Source organism: Panthera uncia, chromosome C2 (genome assembly GCF_023721935.1).
Source record: "Panthera uncia isolate 11264 chromosome C2, Puncia_PCG_1.0, whole genome shotgun sequence".
In the NCBI taxonomy this organism is placed as follows: Eukaryota; Metazoa; Chordata; class Mammalia; order Carnivora; family Felidae; genus Panthera; species Panthera uncia.
The window spans coordinates 12,143,227-12,154,535 of NC_064810.1; the positions used below are offsets into that span (position 1 = coordinate 12,143,227).

At 44.9% G+C, this 11,309-nt stretch overlaps 1 pseudogene; it reads right to left on the reverse strand.

The window, feature by feature from the left end:
- Nucleotides 1-7,254: 7,254 nt before the first annotated feature.
- LOC125921498 (putative elongation factor 1-alpha-like 3) lies at nucleotides 7,255-9,502 on the reverse strand (annotated as a pseudogene).
- Nucleotides 9,503-11,309: the final 1,807 nt, after the last annotated feature.

Here is an 11,309-nt window from a genome sequence, read left to right on the forward strand (position 1 = left end):
GGGAGGCAGGGAGGAGGGCTGGGCGGGCGGGCGCTCGGCACAAAGTGTTCCCGAACACCGCGGGGAGGCCCTGCCAAGTTCTCGGCGGGCCTGACGCGGAAACGTAGATAATGAGGCCCAAGGGCGGGACCAGGCGCACTGCCCCAGCGGGCTCCCAGATGCGCTGTGAGGGCCGCACAGTACGGCGGCGGGGAGGCCTGAAGAGAGAAAACCAAGACGCGCTGATCTACCCGTGGGACCCTCGTAGAGATACGCGAAAGGATCCGGGGGCGGGGCTGGGTGACTGGAGTCCCACAGTGCTCCAGCAGGAGCAAGGTCAGAGGGCTTGGTATTTCCCTCCCCTTCCTGCCTGCCAGGAGGTGGGGTGGCAAATGCTAAACCTCCATGTACGTTCAGGGGGACCCACTCTACTAGGCACGATGAGTTTCAAATTCTATATTAAAATACTCAGCCTTCTTGGGGTGCCTGCCTGGCTCAGTCGGTAGAGCATGTAACTCCTGGTCTCCGGGTTGTGAGTTTGAGCCCCACGTTGGGTGTGGCGACTCCTTAATTTTTTTTTTTTTTTTAACATTTCAAAAAAGGACTCGACCTTCTCAATAACTTTTGGACGTAACTATTAGTATGCACGTTCTAGGTTGGGGAAACTGAGGTGGGAAGGTAGGTAGGGATGCATAGCACTTAGCAGCCACCCTGTAAGTAACGTTTGCTCAATACCCAGGTCCCTCATGTAGTTTCCATCCCATGTGTTCACCCATCTGGTTGGGTGTGAGCTGCTGTGTGCTGGGGAAGCTGGCACAGGAAGAGAACCTGGCTCCCACAGAGCTGGGGGGCTGACCCCACTGTCTTGTAGGCATAAACTGGCTTTCCAGATGCCAGTGTGGGCTCTCTTACTAACTGTGCACCCCCAGGTTTCCTTCTCTGTAAAGTCTCAGACTTGTGATGCTTTAATTAGTTGGTACAGGTGACATGGGTAAGACAGGGCCTGGAACGAGTAAATGCTTGGTCCATATTAGTCATTATTGCAGACAGGAAGACAGTGATTGGACAATCAGGAACTAAAAGAGGCCAGGGAACAAAAGAGGTAGAGCCGAATGGGAGGGAGAGAGGTGTTAGGGGCTTTTTAAATTAAAAAAAAAAAAAAATGTTTTATTGAAGTATAGTTGACATAGCATGTTTTGTTAGTTTCAGGTGCACAACATAGTGATTTGACAATACTGTGTGTTACAAAAGGCTCACCGGGGTAACTATAGTTGCCATCTGTCCCCCTGTGTTGCTACAGTGTTATCGACTATATTCCCGGTGCTGTACTTTTCATCTCCATGACTGATTTATGTTATAACTGGGAGTTTGTACCTTTTAATGAGCTTTACCTACTTCACTCATACCCCCAGCCCTCTCCCTTCCGGCAACCACTGATCTGTTCCCTGTATTTATGAGTCTGTTTCTCGTGTTTTGTTTGTTCCTTTGTTTTGTTTTTAAGGTAAGGCGAGTAACATGAGAAGAGTTGGCCAAGCCACAGCTAGCCAAAGCTGGGTGTCTGGGAGGGTGAAAATTTTAGAAAAAAAGGGGCCAGCATGTGTGAAATCCAAAAGGAGCATGGCTCCGTAGAAGAATGGAGAAAAGTTTAGAGGGAACCGGGCAGAGATGAGAGGGCGGACATGGTGAGGCGGACAGGTTGTTGGCAGCCAGAGCTCAGGGACCCAGAGACTTTGGTGAGCACTTCCATTTTTACCCCAAGCCCTTGTGAGCATTGCCATCGGTACCGTAAGCCACCAAAAGGTTGTTAGCCGGTGAGGGAGGTGACCAGGTGTGCGTTGGGAAAACATTGGGCCGGCTGCTGAGTGCCCCTGGACTGCAGGAGTCAAAAGTGGGTCCGTGGATTTTTATACACCAAAGAAGTGAAAACAGGGACTCAAACAGGTACTTGTAAGCCACCATTCACTGCAGCATTATTCACAATAGCCCAGAGGCAGAGGCAACCCTAGTGTCCATCAGATGAATGGATAAAGAAAATGTGGAATAGTATTTAGCCATAAAGTGGAATGACCTCTGGCACCTGCTACAACATGGATGAACCTTGAAAACATTATACCAGGTAAACTAAGCCAGACGCAAGATGATAAACATTGTATGATTCCACTTACGTGAAATATCTAGAAAAGGCAAATTCACAGAGACAAAGTAGAGGTTCCTAGGAACTGGGAGAAGGCAGAATGGAGAGTTATTGCTTCATGGGTACAGAGCTGTTGTTTGTCGTGATGAAAGAGTTCTGGAAATACATAGTGGTGATGGTTGCACAACGTTGTGAGTGTAATTAACACCACTGAATGGTACACTTCAAATGGCAAATTCTATAGGTTTTTCCAACTTCAAAAAATTAACAATGTATTCCAAAAACCATCAAAACTGTGTGCTTTAAATGGGTGAGTTGTATGGTGTGTGAATTATATCTCCATAAGGCTGTTGTTGTTGTTTTCAAATCTAACAAGAACATCAGAGTTGGTCCGAGAGGGATGGCCATGGGGAAGTGACACCAGGAGGCTATGGCTGTGCTTTGGGCTGGGGCTTTGCGGGCGCAGAGAGAAGGGGCAAGTGGCCAAATTGGAAAGGCATTGGGAGGGGGTGGATAGTGCTGGATGACCAGGCGGCTGTGGGACACGGGACAAGGGACCCTGAAGAGAAACTCCAGCTGCCCTCGGCTTTGCCCTTAAGCTGCTTGCTGTTAAACCAGACTGTAGTCCTAATCTGATCTCTTTAAGGATTTTGGAAGCTTGGATGCCTGGGTGGCTCAGTCGGCTAAGTATCCAACTCTTTATTTTAGCTCAGGTCATGACCTCACAGTTTGTGGGTTCGAGCCCTCCATCGGGCTCTGTGCTGACACCATGGAGCCTGCTTGGGATGCTGTCTCTCCCTCTCTCTCTCTCTTTCCCTCCCCCTTCTCAAAATAGATAAATAAACTTTAAAAAGAAGAATTTTGGAATCTTGCAAGAAAATCAAAGAATTCCATTTATCTTCCTCTCTAGACCCCACACTTCCAAGTCCCTTTATGCCCCGAACCAAATGGAAACCAGTTACTGCCTATGCCCATTCCCTCTCTGTAGATATCGTACAAACACCTCAACCCTGGGGCACCGTATAAACTCTAAGGACAGGAAGATGGGAAGAAAGCACGCACTTCAAAGACAAGGAAACTCTTGTAAAAATCAATCTGGGGCATGAAGAGCAACCTTTCCACCAAGATAATTTTCCCCTGAACTCTTTCTCCTATGATGGAATTTTAAAAATCACAAGTAATCACAGCCACTTGGGTAATTCAGCACTATTGCGGGAGCCGGAATCAAAGCAAATGTAGTCCGAGGAGAATGAACCAAACAACAGTGCTCCTTAAATGTCAATACTCACAGCAGCCCTTTGAGATATGTACTAACCAGGACCAACTAACTGCGTCATTTACTGGTCTAATGCAAAATGAAAGCGAGGGCTTCGTATTCAAAAATAATTAAGAGTTTCAAGATCGTGATAGCAGAGCATTAAGACAAACATGGGTGGGGGGCACCTGGGTGACTCAGTCTGTTAAGCGTCTGACTCTTGGTTTTGGCTCAGCTCATGATCTCACGGTCTGTGGGTTCAAGCCCTGCATCAGGCTCTGCGCTGACAGTGCGGTCAGTGCGGAGCCCGCTTGGGAGTCTCTCTCTCTTTCAAAATAAATAAATAAACATTAAAAGAAACCTACAAAGACACAGGAAGCAGGTGGATGCTGGTATGGAGTAACAGTGTTCCTTTCTATGCCATGGCACCATTGGAGAGTCTTGACCCTCCTTGCACGCATGTGAGAACTGCTTCTGCACCTGCCACATTTATTCTGGGTGAAAGGCACCTGTGCAGGACATTGTAAGTTCCGTGCCTTTTTTCTTCTTCTTCTTTTGAAGCAATCCTGCCCCTTCTTTCCAGCTCTAAGGAACATTCCTATTTTCCTTCCTTTGGAGACCCTGGCTACTTCCCTCTCCACGGAGGCAAGCCTATTTTGGAGGCTGTTTTTGTGCCATGTGCTCAGACTCCAGTCCTGAGCCTGACCTCTCTCCTCGGCCATCAAGGTAAGGCTTTGGGCTTTGAACAAAGACAGGCTGTAGCCGTCCTCAGAAGACATAAGCCACCATTTGTCAGCCTCAAAGAAACCAACCTTTCAGCTCAGCAGAGTGAGGCCGAATGTTGTCCAGAGCTAAAAAGGCTTATTTTTAGAAAGCAACAAATGGTGGTTTGTTTATAGAGCTGGCACCAAAGAGCCACATCAATAGCAAAGAGGCTGCTCACTAAAACTGAAAGCTGGGGGGTGCACTAGGAAGGTTATGTAGGGAATGTTTGGGCCCAGAAGCCTGTGGAAGGAGGCCTTTAAGAATATGTGCACAGAACTGATGTCTGTATGACAGTCCATTCAAAGTCAAAGGCATCAAGGGCAATAATGTCTACATTGCCATGCCTGGAGGCATTTAACCTCCCTGCCTTCATTGTTCGACATCTGCAAAATGAAAAGCTTGGACCATAAAGTCCATTGTGGCTCTAAAAGCCCATAGCCTATTTAAATTAGATGTGGAATTTCAGAAAATTGGGCTAAGTCTATACTGATTCCTTGACATTCCTTGATGTTTTCTCAAATACATATTTTCATTCATTTTTTTTTTTTTGTATATGCTGTTTGTTTCTATGTGAATCATATTTTTTCTCTTTCTTAAAGAAGAAAAGCAGCACAAGCAAACTTCTGGGGGTTCTTGGAGCATTGTGGATGATTGATTGGAATCTGATCCGTGGGAGTTTTCAGGGTGAAAATTCCCAAACATGCAAAGCAGTAAACTCAGTTCCTGAAGGGGAGCAGACCCTTCCCCCGCAAGATGTGAAGGTGCTGGGTTCCCATGGAAGCTCTAAGGCTTTCCTGCTGCCTTCTAGCAAGCGCTACAGGAAGCCAGATCTGCCTGAGAGAGACCCTAGTCTGCTCCAGGGACCCCTAACCGCCTCTCCACCCTCTTGTCTCCTCCTCCCTTCCCTGTTGGGGACCAGGCACCCTCCCTCCCTAGCTCTCTGCCATCAGAAAGGAAAGTGTGCTGATAGAAGGAAACTGTAGTATGCTGGAAAGAAGCACATAAACTAAGCTTGCCCTGCAGGCTGGCACAACCTAAGGCAATGGTGAATTGTATGGGTTTTGTGCTCGGAGTTTGCGCACACAGGTTCGAATCCTAGCTCTGCCAGTATGGACTCTAGTGGAAGGTGGTGCCGTTTAGAGCTAATGTAGCTGAAAGACTAATCAGAGTAGAGGTCTTATAGGTGGTAGCCATGGTAATAAGTGTAACCATTTAATGGACTTAGTGTATTATTATTTATTGAGCAGAAGACAGTGTTTGATTCCCATTTGAACCCCTGGGAATGTCTTCGTGATCAAATATACTTTTCCTTCTTAGACTATAATTAAAATGTTTTCCAACTTGTTCCTTTCAATAACAGTGCCCCTGGTCCCCTGGTGGGACCCTGGAATGGGTTTAATTAGCAGAATTTAGTTTTCCTTTTCCTGTGAACTGACTAGGACACTCTCCCCAATTCTGGTTTTTGACTATTCCCCTCTTCCCCCCACCTCTGATCTACTCTGTCAGTCTCCTCAGGCTTGGCTCACCTCCTCACCCTCTTCCTCTGCCTGGAAGTGTCCCTGTTCCCAACCCTCTGTGATGATACACCCGAGTTCTTGGGACTGGGCTTTCCTTCAAAATGGCAGCCAAATCTGACACCAGCTCTTCAAAGCTTCAAAGGTCTGGCACCGTAGATATAGATATAAATATATTTAGATAGATATTACTTTTGTGGTGATAAAACGCACATGACATAAAATTTAACGTCTTAACCATTTTGTAAGTGCAAAGTTCAGTGACATCAAGTACGTTCACATAGTTGTGAAACCGTCTCTCCCTCCATCTCCAGAACTCTCCATCTTGAAACCCTGAAACTCCATTCCCATTAAATACTAACTCCCCGTTCCCCCCCCCCCCCCGGGGCCTGACAATCACTATTCTACTTTCTGTCTTTAGGAGTTTGACTAATTCAGATGCTCATATAAGCAGAATCATACAGCATTTGTCCCTTTTGTGACTGGTCCATTTCACGTAGCAGTATGTCCTCAAGATTCATCCGTGCCTTAGCATGTGTCAGCATTTCCTTCTTTCTCATGGCTGAGGAACATTCCATCGTATGTATGTACCCCATTACCACCTCTAGTGACATCGTCTCTCCCCTAAAGAAGAAAAGGGGATGGTCGGTTTCCCCCTTGGTCAACAGCAGTAAAAACCCTTCAGCAAAAGTCTCAGGGAGGTGAGGGATTGGCCGGGGGGCCCAGGACTGTTGCACAGGCTCCGGGAAAGGAGAAAGCTGGAGCTTCAGGAGGTTCAATTACTGCTTGCCAGACAAAGAAATGCCGCCAGGAACTGTCAATGGCGCCCTCTGTAGGCTAGAATCTTAATTTTTTTCTTAGTAATGGTGACAGGAGCCCATGAACTCCAAAAATAAATTTTTTTATTGTGGCAAAGTACACATCACACAACATTTACATTTTAGCCATTTTTATTTTTTTTTATTTATTTATTTATTTTTTTTAAATTTATTTTTGGGACAGAGAGAGACAGAGCATGAACGGGGGAGGGGCAGAGAGAGAGGGAGACACAGAATTGGAAACAGGCTCCAGGCTCCGAGCCATCAGCCCAGAGCCTGACGCGGGGCTCGAACTCACGGACCGCGAGATCGTGACCTGGCTGAAGCCGGACGCTTAACCGACTGCGCCACCCAGGCGCCCCCATTTTAGCCATTTTTAAAGGTATAGTTTAGTGGTATTAAGCACTATCACTTCTATCCACCTCCAGAACTTTTTCATTCTCCAAAACCGTGAGATACTATGCACGTTAAACACGAACTCCCCATTTTCCCTCTCCTCAGTCCTTGGCAATTCCCATTTTACTTTCTGTGCCTAATGCTTTGACGACTCTAGGTAGCCCATATGAGTGGAATCATACAATATTTGCCCTTTTGTGACTCGCTTATTTCACTTAGTATAGTGTCTTCAACGTTCATCCATGTTGTAGCAAATGTCGGAATTTCTCTTCTTTTTGATGTGGGCTAATATTCCATTGTATGGACACACCACATTTTGTTTATCCAGTCATCTATCCATGGAACTTAGGTGGCTTACACCACATTGGTTACTGTGAATAATGAACATGGGTATTAAAAAAAATGGTTTTAATTTAAATTATCGTTCCCAAGAAAAAGGGTAAAGCTACCAAAAGGAAAACAAACACAAGTCCATTGACAGGAATTCAGAATCAACAGAAGTGATTTCCAATTAAGGGTATAGAGCAGAGATTCCAGAACTTTTTCAGTTCATGGTGTCCTGAGTGTCTCCGTGATTTTGCGTAGAGCCTCTAGGTCAAAACAAACAAAAATCTGAACTGCTCTGTTTGTTAAGTAGCTAGATCCAAACTTAATAAGTATTTATGTTCCAACAATTAAGTAGTTGTTTGAAAAAAACACACATTTATTGAAAGAAAATGTTTTGTTTTTGTTTTCGAGAGAGAGTGAGCAGGGGAGAGGGGCAGAGGGAGAGAGGGAGAATTTTAAGCAGGCTCCACGCTCAGCACAGAGTTCGACGTGGGGCTTGATCCCACGATTGTGAGATCATGACCTGAGCTGAAATCAAGAGTCTTCCGCTTAACCGACTGAGCCACCCAGGTGCCCTCCCCCCAAAAAATCCATTTTTATTTTGTTCTTATCTAACCACCATTATTTACTAGTGAGGTATGTGCACCTGTTGGGCATGTCACTAACTCTCCAACCTTGAAATCAGATTGGACACTGCCATCTTTATTTTCTGCCCTATGTTGTTTTTTCTCGGTACTTGCTTTTTATCAAAATTGGGCGCTTCACTGACTGAGCCACGCAGGTACCCCTAGCACCAAATTTAAATGGCTAAGTGGGACAAACAGTTCTGAGACTGTTCTCCCGTCACTGATTAATTTAGGGGTGGTACGTATTCAGGTTTGTATTCATTTAGCCTTCTGAATGTTCTGGGCAGACTTGGTGACCTTGCCAGTTCCGGCAGCCTTCTTGGCCACTGCTTTGATGGCACCCACATCACCGTCTCTCTCATGTCAGGAACAGCAAAATAACGCAAAGGAGGGTAGTCAGAGAAGCTCTCAACACACATGCATTTGTCAGCAATCATATCAACAATGGCTGCATCAACTGATTTCAAGACTTTGGAGCCATCTTCCAGCTTTTTCCCTGAACAGCCATCAATCACCTTCAGCTCAGCACATTCACAAAGTAGTGGGAGCTACGCGACCATCCAGCACAGGTGTGTAGCCAGCACTGATTTGGCCTCGATGGTTCAGGATAGTCACTTGGGTCACACCACCAGCTGCTTAGATTGGTGGGTCATTTTTGCTGTCATCAGTGAGGTTGCCATGATGAACATTTTTGACAGACACGTCCTTGGCACTGAAGTCCCTGTTGTCCCCGGGAAGAGCTCCTGGCAAAGCTTCATGGTGCATTTCAACACACTTGACTTCAGCTGTAATATTGACTGGAGCAAAGGTGACCGACCACCATCTCAGGTTCGAGAACACCAGACTCCACTAGGTCCACGGGGACAGTACCAGCACCTCCAATTTTGTGGACATCCTGGAGGGGCAGACAAAAGAGCTTGCCAGTTGGATGAGTTGTGGCAGACGCAATACAGAATTTCCGGCAGCGTGGTTCCACGGGCATTGCCATCTTTGGGGGTGACTTTCCACCCCTCGAACCAAGGCATGTTAGCACTTGCCTCCGGCACATTGTCACCATTCCAACCAGAAATTGGCACCGAGGCTACCGTGTCAGGGTTATAGCCAACTTTTTAAATGTAGGTGCTGACTTCCTTAGCGATTTCCACATGCCTCTTCTGGCTGAAGAAATTCACCTTGTTAACACGGACAATTAGTTGCATCACGCCCAGTGTGTAAGCCTGAGGGCACGCTCTCAGATCTGCCCGTTCTTGGAGATACTGCTTCAAATTCACCGACACAGCAACAATCCCACAGTCAGCTCGAGATGTGCCACGATCACGTTTTTGATAAAGTCTCTGTGTCCTGGGACATCAACGCTGGTCACGTAATACTTGTCTCCAGTTTCTGTGGAGAGCTATCAGTGGTGATACCAACTCAGGTTCAGCTTTCAGTTTATCCAAGACCCAGGCACCTTGAAGGGCCTCTTTCCCATCTCAGCAACCTCCTTTTCAATTCTTCAACGATTCTTTGGTTGATCCCACCACATGTGTAGATCAGATGGCCAGTAGTGGTGGACTTGCCTGAATCTACACGTCCAATGATGACCCTGCTGATAGGAATCTTTCCCTTCCCACTTGGCTGAGATTCAGCGGTGGTTTTCACCACACCTCTGTTCTGGTGGCCAACCTGTGACAAAAAAGGGGTGTCATCGTCACCATGCACCAAGTTGCTATATATGCATAGGCATAGGTCTTTGTTTTGGATAAACTTTCTATGTTGGAATATTCTCGATTTACAGAAAAGTTGAAAAGAGAAGGATTCTGTATACTCTCACCCAGTTCCCTCTAATATCTGTATTTTTCACACTTCTACGATACGTTCGATAAAACTAAGAACCCACATGCGTACACTGGTATTAACTAAACTCCCGACTTTATTTGTAGTTCACCAGCTTTTCTCTCAGGGTCTTTTCTCTGTTCCAGATCCAGCCCAGGGTATCACAGTGCCTTTCGTTATCGTATCTCCTGAATCTCATCCGATCTGTGACAATTTCCAAATCTTTCCTTGTTTTGCATGGCTTTGACAGTTTGAAAGAGCACAGGTGATGTATTTTTTAGACTGTCCTTCAATTTAGATTTATTTGACATCTTTCATGTGACAGGGCCGGGTTATGGGTTTGGGGAAAGAGACTGCGAAGGTGATGTCCTTCTCATCATATCACAGCAAGGGGACAAGATAGCAACAGAACTTATCACTGGTGATGTTAGCCTTGATCACGCAGTTAAGGTAGTGTTTACCGTGTTTCTCCACAATAAAGCACCAATTTCCCTCTTTCCTAATCTAATCTTTGGAAGTTACTCAGTACATCTACACTGGTGGAGGAGGAGGGAGAGTGTGAATTTCCATTTCTTGGAACAGGGAGTATCTACGTATATTATTTGGATTACTTGTATAAGAAAGATTTGTAAGGAAACTTGGTTTGTAAGGAAGATTTTCTCCCCAATTAATTTATTTTTGCAATCATTTTTATATCATTTTATATTATATCATTTTATATCATTTTATATTATATAGACTTACGTATACTTATTTTATACCTTAGGTGATAATCGAATACTATATTCATTATTTAGTCACTCATATTATTTTATTGGGAATTATTTCCGATTGGTTCCTGTGTCCCTCTGACATATTCCCTCTCCCTTGCTATTTTTTTTTTTTTCTCCAGCATTTTGTACTTTATGGTACTACAAGATGCTCTAGGCTTATTTTATGTGTGTTCTGTCCCAACCTTAGAATCAGCCACTTCTCCAAGGAGTCATGGTTCCTTTTATTTGATAATGGTATTAAACCCCAAGTTCCGGGCACTGGGTATGCTAATTACTACCGGCCCCTTCAGTGAACAGAACTAAAAAATATATGCGTATGTACCAACCCAGGTAGAATGCACCCATATACTTATTTCAGTATCTATCCATCTCTGTTTACATTAAGCTAAACATGAGATCATACTGATGTCTCTAACTCTAATCCAGTCCTACAGGGTTCATTCTAGCCCAACCTTCTCGATTATAGGTAACTTTCCTTTCCAGTAGTGGGAAGGCCCACATCTTCTCCCATCCATTTACTGATTTCCTCAACCCCAGGATACATGAAAAGCAGTTTCAGAGTTGTTAACCCATATCGCCGTAACATGGGTCTGTTTTTGAGTCTATATTCTGTTCCACTGGGCTATTTGTCTAGTCTTTTACCATTCCCTGTAGAATTTGATTATTAAAACTTTGACATATGTCTTCATACATGATAAGGAAGATCTCCTTATTCTTTTTGGCTTAGCCATTCACAGACCTTTATCTTCCCGTACAAAGTCATCATGATTTTTTGAGTTTCCTAATTTTGATTGAAATGGCAATGGCTTTATAGTTTGATTTAGGAAGAGTTGACAAATTTGCAACATGAAGACTTTCTTCTACAAACACAGCATGTCTCTTTATTTAGTCAAATCTTTTACAATGT